The 15,425-nt window shown below is 41.9% G+C and overlaps 1 pseudogene; it reads right to left on the bottom strand.

The window, feature by feature from the left end:
- Positions 1–2,632: 2,632 nt before the first annotated feature.
- LOC136469751 (uncharacterized) lies at positions 2,633–5,125 on the bottom strand (annotated as a pseudogene).
- Between the last annotated feature and the right edge of the window lie 10,300 nt (positions 5,126–15,425).

Raw genomic sequence — 15,425 nt, 5'->3', positions numbered from 1 at the left:
GCATACTATAGTATTTATGTTTGTTATTTGCTTAATAGTTCCTCTTCAAAACTCATTATATGTAATTAAAATTATTATAATAGGATAATTTGTAAAATTAATATTCCAAACTAGCGTACGAACTCGAAATGAGTAGTGGTTAACTTTATGTTTGAAAGTGTACTATAGCCTTTGATTTTACATACCTTTTTATTCATATATTGAATTGGAGAAAAATAAAATAGTAATTTAAAACCCACTAAGAGAAAGAAATGGTCGTCATTGGCCAAAGAAAGGCTCCAAATCCTGGGACGCAAACTCCCGCCCTGTAAATCCTAAAAAGTTTTGAGCCGACCAAAGAAAGGTTCCAAAGCCTCACCAATAATGCACGAAACGTTTTTACGGCCAGATTGGCGCTCACAGAATTCAAACTCCATGCCACCTAGCCACCGCTAATCTCTATCACACCCTATTCGCTTGGCTTATAATCCGTATTTTTCAGCAAACGGATAGTATTTTTTTTCTCAGCCATGTCTTATAAGGCAAGTGAACAGGCTTTGTGCAAGTGCGGTCTCCCCAACTCTCCTATCCCTTTCATCCCGATCCGCAAGCGTCGTCGCTGCCACACAAATCCGGCGCCGAAGTCCCACCCTGCTCCCGGCACGTAACCTCCTCCGCATCCCATGACCTCCATCCTCCTGTACGTCTCCTAGCGTCTGGAGTCTGGATCCCAATCCACTGGAGGCGACTCATCGAGAGCTTGATGGCAGATGGCTAGCACCACTCCCTCCTAGGCCCAGGGCTCGATGGAGACGAAACGGGGCCGCAGCCATGACGCCCTCCTCTGCCCTCGTCATGGCGCACCACGCCATGGCCTTCACCAAGGCCTAGGTCCAGCTCGCTAGCCACAAGGTTGGAGGCCATGACCGCGGCCGGGCAAGCCCCATGGGGTCTACCATTCATCAGCCTGGGCACGGTGGTCCAGATCCCGCGGTTCGGCGGCCTAGGCCCCGTTCGCTCGAAGGAATTTGAATGAATCCAGAGAAGTTTGTGGGAGGAAAACACTGTTCTGGATAAAAAAAGAAGCGGGTCAAGCTGGGTTTAAGGGCACGCGAACGGAGCCCTAGGGTTCATCGGCGCGGCATGGTGGCGTCGGGCATCCTCCTGCCTTACTGGTCATCTCCTGAAGCCACAAATTGGTAAGCGGCATGCACTGCTTTTTTATTTGGTGGTGACATTGGAGTGGCCTGGTGTGAAACCTTCTCATATCTTGTGCTGTGCTACAAAAATCCTACAGGCTCCAAAGAACCATTCGTTACCATGCGCTGCAGGCTGCGTGGCTTCCTGTCAGGTCAGGACTTAAGGACAGATCATCACTACTACAGAAGTTAACTGTAGGGGCGGCTGCGCCAGCCGTCCTTCCCAGGGTGTTCCTACAGAGGGTGCCTCTGTAGGGGCGGTTTCCTGACCGCCCTTGCAATGCCCTTTGTAGGGGCGGCTGGTGTTTTTAGTCGCTCCTACAGTTCCCTCTGTAAGGGCGGCTGGTAATATCAGCCGCCTCTGTAGTGGACTTCTGTAAGGGCGGATGTATCACCAGCCGCCCCTGCTGTGTGTATTTGTAAGGGTGGTTCAATCAAGAACCACCCCTACAGTGGATTTTTCAGCAAAAAAAATAAATAATTCAAATTCAAATCTGACCACATATATATATATATATATATATATATATATATATATATATATATATATATATATATATAATTCAAATTCGAATCTGACCGTCACAAATATACATATATACATCCACAAACACAAGACCATTATTTAGAACATCATCACAAATCACAATTCACAAAAGTCCATCATTACAACATAGTCCATTATGAAGTCCATCATTATAACATAGTCCATTAAGAAATCCACAAGTCCACATGCAAAACAAAGTCCAAACCGTTCCAAAGTCTGATCCAAATCATACCACAAGTCCACATTGTCATCAACGGCCTAGGGCTAACCTATCAGTCTTCTGAAGGTGTTGGTACAGAGGATTACTACCTAAGTCGAAAAGAAGATGATGGTAAGTGCCTTTATGATACACAATCTGGTCCATTATGAAGTTGCAAAGGTCGCCGACCATCTCTAAGAGCTCGTCATCCTTGTATGGGTTCCTTCTTGTGTCTTTATCTTTCTCCAACTACAAGAGAACAAGTTTAGGTTTACTATATCACAACATATGCGAACTTTTCATACTACGAGCGAAGAGGTTCAAACTTACCAGATTGGGGTTTCTGTTGTAGCCACTGATGGTACTCATCATAATACATGTGTAGTATCCACAATGTAGACTCCTAGGCTTATGCTTGGGGCACTGTGTGTTTTGCATATGGAGATGTTAAGTAATGCTATTGATAGACACATAATATATGGAGTACCAAAGTAAATGACACTTACCGCACATAGAGTTTTGACATACAACTTTTCCTTCCTATTTGGATGATGCCTCCCCTTATGTTCCTAGACATAGTGCCTGAATGCCCTGTTCCAATGGTTTTAGCAAATGCAACTTGTTAGTATCCCACATTGAACCTTACAAGTATGTATACAAACATAGTAGCTAAAATGAGGATTGTCAATATGTATACGTCTTGACAATCGTTATGAAGTCTTTGTATGTCTCGACTGGGAAATCCGCTGAATCAAAGACCCATGCCATGCTATGTGAGAGCCAGACACCTATGCAAATCCAGTGACCACTGCATGAATTTAGTCATAGAAGGAACACATAAGCTCTTTTGCATCGAACAAAGTATATTGAACAAAGCTAAGTATACAGTCGAACTTACTTGAAGTGGTATGGTATCCATATATTATCGTGTTGTTGGAGATTTTTAAAACATAAGGCAATGTATGCCGCAACTTTGAGGGACTCTTCCAATATTTTCTTGTTCCTGATGTCCTCTTTCTTCTTAAGTGTCTTTCTAGCTCCTAGTTCTTTGCAATCTAGTTTTTAGTCTTTAGGGTAATTAAAATTTGTTGATGCTATAGGTGAAGGGTCTATATACCCGTGTTTCAGAGCTGGCATCTTTTTCACAAAGTCCGCTTGCATTCTACAAATCACGGCATGGGTTAGTTACAACAAAATTAAAAGATTACATTCATATCATATCGAGAGGGCAAGGACTTACAGGCACCATATGCGAATTAGATTCATTTCCATTCGTCCAAGGTGGAAGCATGCCTGGATATCCTTAAACTCAACGGCAATTTGCCCACCTGGGGCTCCAAATGTGCCGGCAGGGATCCATGCTTGTAAGATTTCTAGTTCTATTATCTGAGCATGCAAGTACCAATCGTGGAACTTTCTCATTCCACATGGCAAGCACTGTATGACTCGGTTTGGTAGGAAGTTCTTGCCTTTTTCATATTTATCTGGGCAATCATTTGACCATTTGAGGTTATCAACAGCTGGATACTTGTTAAACCCTTTGTGTAGTTTGCTAGTGGTGCCCTCCTCAGAAGCTGGTGCTCTGAATTCTTTTACTTGGTTCTTAGGCTTCAACTGGTCATGGGCCATCCACTTGTGCACCAAAGAGACGTCATTAATGCCCACATATGATGGCCTTATCTTGATTGGGATTTTGTTTCGAGCTTCCCATTCAGGCACGTCCTTGTCAACTTGTGCATCACCTGCTCCAGGGGCCACTTGTTCTTCATGTATCGACTGTTCATGAGGCAATTGCTGTTCATGAGACACTTGTTGTTCATGTATTGGCTGCGCTTGTTGAGAAGGATGTTGCATCTCATCATGCCTTTGCTTGGTACGAGCTGGAGAAGGACGTGGCATGTAATTATGCCCATGCTCGATACGAGGTGGAGAAGGATATGGCATGTCATTATGCCCTTGCTCGGTATGAGGTGGAGAAGTCTCTAGCGTGTGGTGGTCATGGTCATGGGCCGGTGAGTATACCTCCCCGTCCTCGATGGGTCGCTCCAGAGGATGACCTTCAGTCGGAGTTGGCGAAGACTCGGTCAATATAATGTCCCATCTGTGCCAGAGGATGAACTGGTTCATGACGTCTCTGAGTAACACGAGCCCCTCAGGAGTAGGGTGTTCTATCTTCCAAGTCATGAACTCGGGCTTCACGGTATGCACCTCGACCCGAGTGTAGTCCTGCAGGATGTCCCTATTGTGCCACGTGCCGCCTGGAGGATGTGCCACGCCCGTTGCCACCTCAATGGTCATGTTTTTCCTGCCCATCAGAACCACCAATTTGCAACTGGTTGGCGCCCATATGCGATCGACGGGGGTTCCGGTTGCATTGGAACCTTGACTGCTAGGAACATCCGGAGGGCTGCCAACTACCGCCAGTTCTCCGGGCGGCCCCATTGGTGTCTATGGCTCCATCGTAGACAGTCCTTTCTCTACCAACATCTTTTCAACTAGAGCCTTCACTTGGTGCTCAAGATTAGACTCTCGGTCTCTGCCATGTTTCTTGTACATGTGCCTCTCCTCTATGAATCCGTGCTTCCAGGACATCCGCTTTCCTAGCCCCTTGGTGTGTCCTGTGTGCTCGGGGTTTCCCAAGGCAACGGTAAGCTCGTCCCTCTCTCTGGAAGGGTTGAATGCACCCTTCTCCTTGTCTTCAGCAAGTTTCAATATCTTTGATACTACCTCTCCGGTCTCCGGCTTAGCAAACTTGAGGCTACTACTGGATGAATCCACACTCCTCACGTATATCCACTGTTTGAGGCGTGGCTTCAACTTCGGCACTTCCGTATTCCCGGCAGCTTCGGCCTCTGCGTCCATCTTCCTAAAGACCTCTTGCTTGCCAGCATAGCCACCGGGGCCTAGATGAGGGTAGTGTTGGTTCTTCTTCGCCTACTTGCTGTTACGAGCACTGAGGGCCAATGATGCCTCTGAAGTCTTCTTAGCCATGAGCTCCTCCCATTGACTAGGAGTTATGTTGCCATACTCGTGGAAAGGAGTTAACTTCTGTTGGATAAAGTTCTTGTTCAGATCTGACCGCCAACGTCGAAAGCTCTGCCCTATTATCTTAAAAGCATTTTGTTGTACCAACTCGTGTGTTCCCTCTGAAAACCTAAAGTTTTGCTTCAGCTTCTCCCATAGGTCTACCTTTTGGCTCATAGGTACAAGATTCTAGCCATAGATAGCTGGGTTCAACTTATCTCTAACTACAAACCCGATGTGATTACGGAATTTCGCCCTGTATGTATATGGCTCAAGGATCTACCCGTCTAGCCCGACCTCTGTTATCACATAGCATGCCTTGTCATGATATTGGTTTGGCTTTCTAATCCCCCCTCGTTTCCTCTTTGGCTGGGCAATCTCAGTCGTGGTTGTGTCCTGAGGTTGTGGAGCGGAGGCCTCATTGTGAGTATTTGTGGCTCCTTCCTCTAATCTCCTTTGCCCCGCTACGTATTGTCCGACAAGACGAGCCGGAGGTCGACGTCGTCTTTTTAGAGGTTGAGTAGGGACGACCTATGTATACAGTAGGTCAAAAGTATTAGCAGAGGTAACATATAGCCATAGCATTAGCCAAATTTACAAGCTACTAAGGCTTTATCCGTACCTCGTCGTTCGGATCAAAATCCTTGTCCAACTCGTCCTCCGTTGGCCTCCGTCTGGGTTCTCATGCGAAAGGATCCTCGGGACTTACATATCCCCCTGATGAGGTGTCCTCATCCTCATCCTCATCCTCATCATCATCCCCTTCTTTGCCTTGGGCATCCTCTCCGCCTTCTCTTCCCTGGGCTCCCCCACTGGATCCTCATCATCAACAAGGTCCTCCTGAGTAAGCATCACTTCTAGACCCTTTTCTAACTCGTTATCGAACTGCTCCTGAGTAAGCTGGTCATCTAGTTCTTGCTCTCCATGGGATGGCTGCTCATCATTCACGGGGCATCGGGATGCACTCTTTGATGTTCGCGACATTTCATGCCTTGTTCTAAGAGATGCAAGAAAAACAGTAGTATAAGTAGTAGAAGTAGTAGTACTAGTGGTAGAAGTAGTAGTACTAGTAGTACAAGTAGTAGTACTAGTACTAATAGTAGTACTACTAGTAGTAGTAGTAGTACTTGTAGTAGTAGTAGTAGTACTTGTAGTACTTGTAGTAGTAGTAGTAGTACTTGTAGTAGTAGTAGTACTTGTAGTACTTGTAGTAGTAGTAGTAGTAGTAGTAGTAGTAGTAGTAGTAGTAGTAGTAGTAGTAGTAGTAGTAGTAGTAGTAGTAGTAGTAGTAACAGCACCGTCCAAAATTATTGTTAAAAAAATCAGATTTGTACATGTTCAGGAATTAGGATCTAAGAAGCAGATGCATTAAGAAGGCAACTTGTTATCCTGTCAGCAGACCAGAAATACAGACAACATTCACCACGTAACTATGATCAACAAAGAGTTATAGATAAGTTAGGAAACCTTAAAAAGGAAGAAGAGTTTTGGCAACTGCTCTTAGTAGACAAACAGAAAACCTAAGAATCATATACAGGTTTACTGGAATGCCAAAAAAAACCTAGTCCTGCGAACTTACATCCCTTATTGTGTAAGGCCTAAGGACATGGTATGTCTAGAAAAGCATGCAACAGAAGTATAGAGCTAGGAAATCAAGGAAATATATTTTCCTGCCATTACATTAAGAATCCTAAAGTTATTGAAGATCATATTTTGTCTAGCTTGAGGGAAGAAATCATATTTGACCATTGATCAATAAATAAAAACCTAATATGGCATAAAGTAGGCATTTTATCAAACACTTGAACTATAAAGCAACTGGGAACTACTGCTCCCCTGAAAATGGATGATAAAAAAAATCTGAATCTCCCACAACTATGAATCCCTGTAGAAGCACATCCGCACAGGTGACCAATGTTTGAGCTCTGGACGGTCATAAGATAAGCACAAGACAGAGGATCTCACCGAGGGCGAGGCAACAAAATTTCTCAGAGAACCAGCAGCAGTGTCCTACCGATGAGTGAGAAACAGGGCTCTCAAAGAACCAGCACCAGCGTCCTTCACGACTGAAAATTGAAAAACTACAATTCTGAAATATGAAACACTGAACATTGATGGAAAACTGAACCTCAAACTATACACTAACATATACTGAAATGTCTGAATCAATACTAACAAAGAAGACCACACACTGATAAACAATTCGGCTTTGGTGCCTGTAAGGGGAGGACGAAAAACACATATTTTAAGCAATGATCAGAAGCAAACCTTACAAACCATTTATGACATACAATTCCAAATAAACTAGAATCATAGAAAAATGCAGCATATCCTTGTGCAATTGAATATAGTATGATATCTAATCATTTTCGCAAGTATAGGGTTATAGTGAATAATAAGCTAATGTGAGCATGCAGTTTGGAAAGAAACATGATATAGCCTCCTAATGAAAAATGAAAAATGCATTTATGTAAGTCTATGTGTAATGATAAACTTGTGAATCATCAACACGAAACCTGAACTCATTTACAAATTAGTTAAGAAAGTGCCAAAGCCCAATCCCTTTTATTCTATTTTCTTCTAAAGAGAAATAAGAAATGGCTTAATGTGGCTACGGTCCTACTGAAATGGAATTAAGATAAGGTCCCACTGAAATGATGAATGATGGACTAATGTGGTTACAGAAATGGACAATTGGAGGGTAAGCGTTCTAGTATCCCATGCAGCTGTGCAGCACCAGTGCCACAGTAGTTCCTGTCTAAAAAATGTCGGGACCGCACTACCAACAGAGAACAAACAACAATCAAGCTGGGCTAGTACCTTTATCCTCTAATCTAATTTTTTTTGTAAGATCAGAAGGTATATTTGTACATAAGAAATGGAGCCTTAGGCAGCCACGCTTCCACACGGTCCGTCATAGTAATCTGTTTGTATTCTAATGAGAGGAAAAAAACTGTAAGCCAGAAGCAATGACTTGTTAGCTCACATTAAAGCATACGGGATATTATGCTCACAAAAACTTGGGGGAAAAGGGCACCAAGCAAATAACTGAAAATTTCACATAAAAGCTCGACTTTTCCCTAACAATTCAAAACATTTTAGATCATTTACACGTATAGTATCTGCACTTTGTTCAATGATGTCCACTCGATTACATGCAAACGTGCCTTGTTTTAGGGACAATTCTTTGCATGAAAAAATGACAAGGTTCCCGCACTTCCACCATTTCAACTAAAAGATGTCTAACCAAAGCATCTCCCAACTATCTAAAGTTCATTGGTTTAATACTCCAATTAAGATTAGTATGACACATGTGGTTTGAGAGGTGCTATTATAACTATTAAAACTCAATTTCAGAGTTAAGGAGGTTGTAAGGCTTATAGTGATCCACGGATACTCATGTTGTGAAAAACAATGGTTTTATGTGCCATGGCAGTATGTTTTATAACATCACTTAAGAAATTCGTTTAGTGCATTATTGTAAACCATCTGAAAATGAATAGTGCTAGTCGCAATAAATTTCGTACTTTCTTCCTTCTGCTCTTAACATTTTGGTTCTTATTTCATCTGACACATAAATCTACTTCTTAAAAAGATCAATCCTCTATATTGCGGTTAGCAAACAACAAAAGAACTTTGGCAAGCTATAAACAAAATAGCAGAATTTCACTATCTTGTACAAGAACTGCAATGGTCCAGTTTCAATAGATAAGGGCAAAGACAATGAAATGGAGAAAAGAGTAATGGTAAAATTTTAGCTGCACGCACAACTTTTTCACCGTTCAAGTTTGGTCATCAGATCTTCAAGTCGTGGCAGTTCCTGTAATATGTCATTCCAGTTTGGCATACCCTATAACAAATATCACATGTACATAGTCAGTTATTATTATTTCTACTATTATGGTATATTAGATTCAATGTCATTTGGACCCTCTTTGTCTGGTTCAACTATGGAATTATATTCCCCTACTTCAGTACTTCTATTACATATACAAAACCAAGTAATAAATTTCTTTGTACCAAAGTAAAACTGAGAACATAGAATAATTACTATTCCAGATCTTCTAACACGACCATCCAGACGAAGGATTATGTAGATATTCTCACAGTTGATTAGGGAAGAGAAGGGAAGGAACGGGACGGGAGGTGGGGGATCAGAGAGGAGGCGTGCGTACCAGCGAGGAGGGAGGGGACGGGGGCGGTTGCTTGCTCTCAGGAGGTCGAGGTCCCAAACCCTAGCCGCCGTCGCGGCCTGGGGAACGGCGGTGGATGGGGCCACGCCAGGGGAGACCTCGTAGCTGCGCCGGGGGAGACCTCGTAGCTGCGCTGAGGAGAGAGTGGTGTGGTGGTCGGAGGGGAAGGGGAGAGCGGCCGGCGGCACGGAGCGGGCGAGCGGCGCGGTGGGGCGAGCGCCGGCAGCCTGACAGCGTCTGTATGTGATTTCGCCCAACTTCTAGCTTCTAGCGCTCATAGTGACGGTAATATACCTCAGAGCACTATAGAGGCGGCTGAGGTTATCAGCCGCCCCTATAGTTGAATTTTTTTTTTAAAATTCTAAATCAAAATGAATTATTCACATGTAAATAATAAATAATACAGTACAAAATTTTATATTTATTTTTTATAGATATATTTACATATACAATAACTAAAACAACTACAACAGTTTAAAATTACAAAATTGAACCTTTAAAAATGGGAAAAAATTTAAATTTTAAAAAATTAAAATCAAAACTACTAAAATAATTTTGAGACACCAAATGATCTCAAATGAAAATTTGATAAACGTCAAAGTTGTAGAGGTCATGAAGATCTACAACTTTTATTTTGGTCATCTTGTCATTTGACAAAATTTGAACCTTTCAAATTTGAAATTTTAAAAAATGACAAGTTCGAACCAAAATTTTAGACCCAAAATGATTTCAACATAAAAAATGATGAATACCAAAGTTGTTCAACTCATTAATATCTACAACTTTTATTTTAGTCATCTTGTCATTTGACAAAATTTGAAACCTTTCAAATTTGAAATTTTGAAAACGATAATTTTGAACCAAAATTTGAGACCCAAATTGATTTCAACATAAAAAGTGATGAATACCAAAGTTGTTCAACTCATGAGTATCTACAACTTTTATTTTGGTTATTTCTTTATTTGATAAATTCTTAGCACACATTGTTCACTAATCTTACACATGTCTCATATAGTTTATAACACCTTATGAGAGATGTGTTACATTTGTGAACAATGTCATTACCACTTTGTCATATGAAGAAATAACCAATACAAAAGTTATAGATCTTGATGAGTTATTCAACTTTGGTATTTATCACTATTTCAGCTGAAATCATTTGGGGTACCAAAATCTTGTCTGAAGTTGCATTTTTTTGAAATTCAAATTTTAAATTGCTCAAACTTTTCATATGTATATATTGACAAAACCAACAAAATAAATTGATAGAGAATGATTTTAGAAAATTTTAGGAAAAAAATCATCAGATTTGGAGTTAGTATGAGGAAGAAAAACTAGTTACAAAGTTGACCCACAGATTAAAAAAAATCACACTGTTCACTATGATCATGTAAAGATCATCTAGAACCGTGTGATTTCTCTTTTTAATCTGTAGGTAAACTTTGTAACTAGTTGTTCTCCCTCATACTAACTCCAAATATGATGGTTTTTTTCTCTAAAAATTTCTAAAATCATGCTTCAGCATTTAAGTTTGATCAAACTTGGATGTGACAATGTTTTACACATTTTAAAATTTGAAATTTGAAATTTGATAAGTTCAAACCCTAAATGATTTCAACAGTAAAAGTGATGAATACAAAAGTTGTTCAACTCATCAAGATCTACAAGTTTTATTTTGGTTATCTTGTCATTTGACTAAATTTGAACCTTTCAAATTTTGAAATTTGAAAAAAGACAAGTTGAAACCATAATTTGGGCCCCCAAATCATTTCAACTGAAAAAGTAATGAATACCAAAGTTGAATAACTCATGGAGATCTACAACTTTTATTTTGGTAATTTCATAATTTGATAAATTCTTAATATACATTGTTCACACCATGACAACTTTCCCCTTGACACCTTTTTGTTCCCATGGCAATACATCTTTGGGCAGGTTCTTTTCCACAGCCTCGATCTTCTTACAAAAGTATGTGAATAGCGGCATCTCATCACACGTATTGTAAGCTTCAACATCGTCCACGCCATCAACTCCGATGATATGTTGTTTCCCGGAGGCCACCATGTGCTGTCTTCTTCTTTGGGGGGAGGTTACTTTGCAGGTCGGGCATATAGAAGACTTGAGCGACACGTTCAGCGAGTACCCAAGGGTCATCCTGGTAGCCTACATTCTGGAGGTCGATGACTCTCTGTCCGATCTCATTGAATTGATGTTGCTTGATCCAGCGGCAACGAAACAGGGCCACCTTTATATCCCTTCCATAGTCAAGTTCCCATATATCTTCAATTATGCCAAAGTACAGGACCTTTCGCCCCACTCCGTCGAGAGCCTCTATTTGGACGCCGCTGTTCTGATTCATAGATTTCCTGTCCTTTGTGTCGGTATAGTATGTGTACCCATTGATGTCATAAGCATTCCAACATGTCACCAGTTTCGATGGCCCGGCCGCCAACTGACTGATGGTAATAGAATCTATGGTTTCTCCAGGCTGTATGTTCTAGTTTTTCAACCATGATGTCAGGCGTTGCTTATGCTATTTCATGACCTAATCATCTGAATGGCCATTCCTCTCGGCCATAATGATAGCCATGTGTTCATCAATGTACGGTTGCATCACTACCATACTCTGCAAGACACTGTAATGCGCCCGACTCACCTCTCTGTAATCATTATCGAGGAACACTTTCCTACCACTTGTGCCCTTCCTAGCTAGCCTTCCCTTGTGATGAGAATCAGGATTACCAATCCCTCTCTGTACTTTTAGCCACTCTTGGCAACACTCGACGACTTCTTCAGAATTCTAACCCTCTATCATGGAGCCCTCTGGGTGTGTTCGGTTATGCACGTATCGGCATAGAACTGACATGAACCACTCGTAGGACCAGATTTCATGCAAGAAGCTAGGGCCCAGCGCCTCGATCTGATGAACCAGGTGAATCATGAGATGTACCATTATATCAAAAAAAGCGAGAGGTAAACACATCTCTAGCTGGTTCTGAGTCTCCACCATGAATTCATGTAGGTCACTCAGCTCTTGCCTGTGAATCGTCTTCTGTGAGATCTTCAAAAAGAAGTAGCACATACGGGTGATGGCCATCTTTAGGAACTCTGGCTTTATAGCCCTGATTGCAATTGGTAGGAACACTGTCAGCATCATATGACAATCAAGAGCCTTGCAGTATGTTAATGATAGGTCCTTCATCGACACTAGCTTCTTCGGGTTCGCCGAAAACCCAGTCGGCACTCTGACCCCCCTAAGGAAATTGCATATAGCTCTCCTCTCCTCTAGGGTTAGGTTGAAGCTAGCCGTGGGAAGACTGTACTTGCCATTATCTTGCTGTACTGGCCAAAGCTCTCGTATCACGTTTAGCTGCACCATGTCTTTCCGTGATCTGAGACCATCCTTTGACTTGCCCATGTCCATCAAGGTAGCCATGAGACTCTCAAAGACATTCTTCTACACGTGCATCGCATCAATAGCATGGGGGACCTCCAAGTCTGGCCAATAAGGCAGGTACTAAAAGAAGATCGATTGCTTCTTGAATGGTACGCCTTCGATGGGAGGTGTGCTTCTATCTCTGATCGTTCCATCCGGATTCTTCTTTCCATAGATGATGTGTATGTTTTGGACCATTCTGAACACATGTTCTCCATTACGACGTCTCTCTGGAGGGGGTTCATCCTCCGAGATGTTGTCATAGTATCTTAGGTACAATTTGCCGCGGTACTTGTGACCTGTCTTTAAGAAGCGTCGGTTCCTTATATAAACTATCTTCCTGAATCCATCTAGGAACACCCATTTAGTACCATCCAAACAGACTAAGCATCCAGTCTTGGCCTTTGAACTGTCCAGACAGGGCAAACAGCGTGGGATAATCATTGGTAGTAACAAATATTATTGCTTTGCATATGAAGTCCTCCTGCTGGAACGCATCGTACATCGGCTCCCCATACCTCCATAGCCTATCCATTTCTTGCATCAGAGGCTCCAAGAACATGTCTATATCAATGCCTGGTTGTTTGGGGCCGGAGATAAGAATGGTGAGAAGGTACTTCCTCTTCTGACACAAATACGTTGGGAGATTGTACATGGTCAAGATGACTGGCCATGTGCTATGGTCGGTCATCCTCTCATTGAAGGGATTCATTCCATCGGTGCTCAAGCCGAACCGTACATTCCGTGGGTCATTACTGAATTCTGCTTTGTACTTGGCATCGAACGCTTGCCACTGGCTACAATCGGCTGGGTGTGCGATCGTATCATCATCCACCTTGCGCACATCATCCCACCATGTCATCAGTGCGGCTTCCTTAGGGTTTAGGAACATACGCCTCAAGCGGTCGGTCACTGGCAAGTACCACATAACCAGGGTAGGAATTCTTCTCTTATTTGCATCGTTGCCTAATGGAGTTTCCTCTAGGGGCTGAGATTCTTGCACCACCTTCTTCCCACCCTTCTTCCGCTTTCCTGTGGAGGCTTCCACCCCACTTTGAAGGTCATTGTTCTTGTACCGACTAGCCCCACATCTAGGACATGTATCTAAAGTCTCGAACGATGTGCCACGCCTGAAAAAGGATACAGTGGTTGGGGCATGCATGGATTTTTTTCAACCCCCAATGTGAGTGGACTTATAACCTTCTTCGCTTGGTATGTGTTGGCGGGAACTATGTTCAGCCGTGGGAGCAACCGTGACATGAGGCACAACAGATCATCGAAACTGCAGTCCGACCAGCCATACTTAGCCTTCAGGATGAGTAGCTCAAGCACAAAACGTAGCAGTGTGAAGTATGTCGGACTAGCCCTTCTCAGCATCATACACAGTCTTCTTCGATGCTTTTGTCACCCTCTCAAGATTTTCTAGACCTCTCTTGCTCTTTTCTAATATTTCTGGTCCAAAGGCCCCAAGCATTTCGTCCAAGTTGTCACCGTCATCTGCATCCCCCTCATGTGCTTCGCCATCATTGCTGGTACCACCAGCATCATCACCACCTTGTTCATTGCTAAAGCCACCACCTTGTTGATTGCCATAGTCACGATCCATTTGTTGCTCAAGATCATCTGTGAATCGGGACAAGTATGCTTGGGTTTCAGCTTCATCAGCTAGATCATCGTCGCTGTCATCAACAACCACTGTTTCACCATGATGAATCCACACTGTGTAGTCCGGAACAAATCCTCTCCTAATCAGATGTTCTTTGATGGTACTCACATCTTGAAATGCAATAAGGTTCTTGCAATCTTTGTAGGGACAAATAATTATGTCACTATTCTCTTTCAACGTCGCTGCATGCTTCTCTGCGGCTTTGATGAATTTGTCCACCTCATCACAGAAAAGAACGTCGTGTCTTAATGAACCATACATCCAAGAGTTCCTGTAGTCCATCTTATAGAAACAAAACAACCAAAGAAAGAATATTACTCGAGAATAATTGTATATACCTGAGACACGCACCATGGTAGTAGAGGATAGTTAATTAATTGACTATTAATGCATAAATATTTTAAAATATAAATTAATTGGTTCAAATAAACAATTTCAAAGAAAACAATTAGCAACATTTAATATTTCATCCACTACCTTTCATGCAAACTCCATTCCAATTTCATGGTAGAGGATAATTAATTAATGGCCTATTTATCCATAACTAATTAAAAACACACATTATAGAAAGGAATCAAAATAAATATTAAATGATAATTAGTAGCCATGGTAGAGGATATTTTACACATTAGCAACAATTAAAATCTTACACATTCACCTACATGCAAACCCTAGTCACATAAAGAAAAAATTGAAAAAGAAAAAAAAATCCTAGATCTAGATCTAGATATAGGGTTTCATGACACATGCACCAAACTTCACTAATACTACACTAAAATCAACAAAGATGTACTAACAAAGGGTGCAATCTTACTTCCCTACCTAATTTACCCTAGTATAGTGAAAATTAGAGTCCAATTTCACTCATAACTAGCTCAAGCTCTATGGAAGAGAGAGAAAACCAAAAATCAAATTACTCACTAAGCAATGAATTAAACTTCAAATAAAGAGTTGGAGAAGTATTTTCTTACCTTTTAGAGCTTCTCCACCAAAGGATTTGAGATCAAAACCTCCCCCTTAGTAGAGCAATTTTTAAGAGGAGCTCAAGGCCTCCTAACCTTTTTTTTAAAGAGTGTCCCGAGGTGGAAGAAGGAGTGGCTGCTATTTATTCATGTGCCATCAGTAGGGGCGGCTGGTGATTCAGCCACCCCTACAGTCGAACAGCAGGGGCGGCTGGTGGCA

The sequence above is a fragment of the Miscanthus floridulus genome, chromosome 8, assembly GCF_019320115.1.
Source record: "Miscanthus floridulus cultivar M001 chromosome 8, ASM1932011v1, whole genome shotgun sequence".
NCBI lineage: Eukaryota > Viridiplantae > Streptophyta > Magnoliopsida > Poales > Poaceae > Miscanthus > Miscanthus floridulus.
The sequence above is the reverse complement of the archived record's forward strand: the minus strand, read 5'-3'. Positions and strand labels throughout refer to the sequence as shown.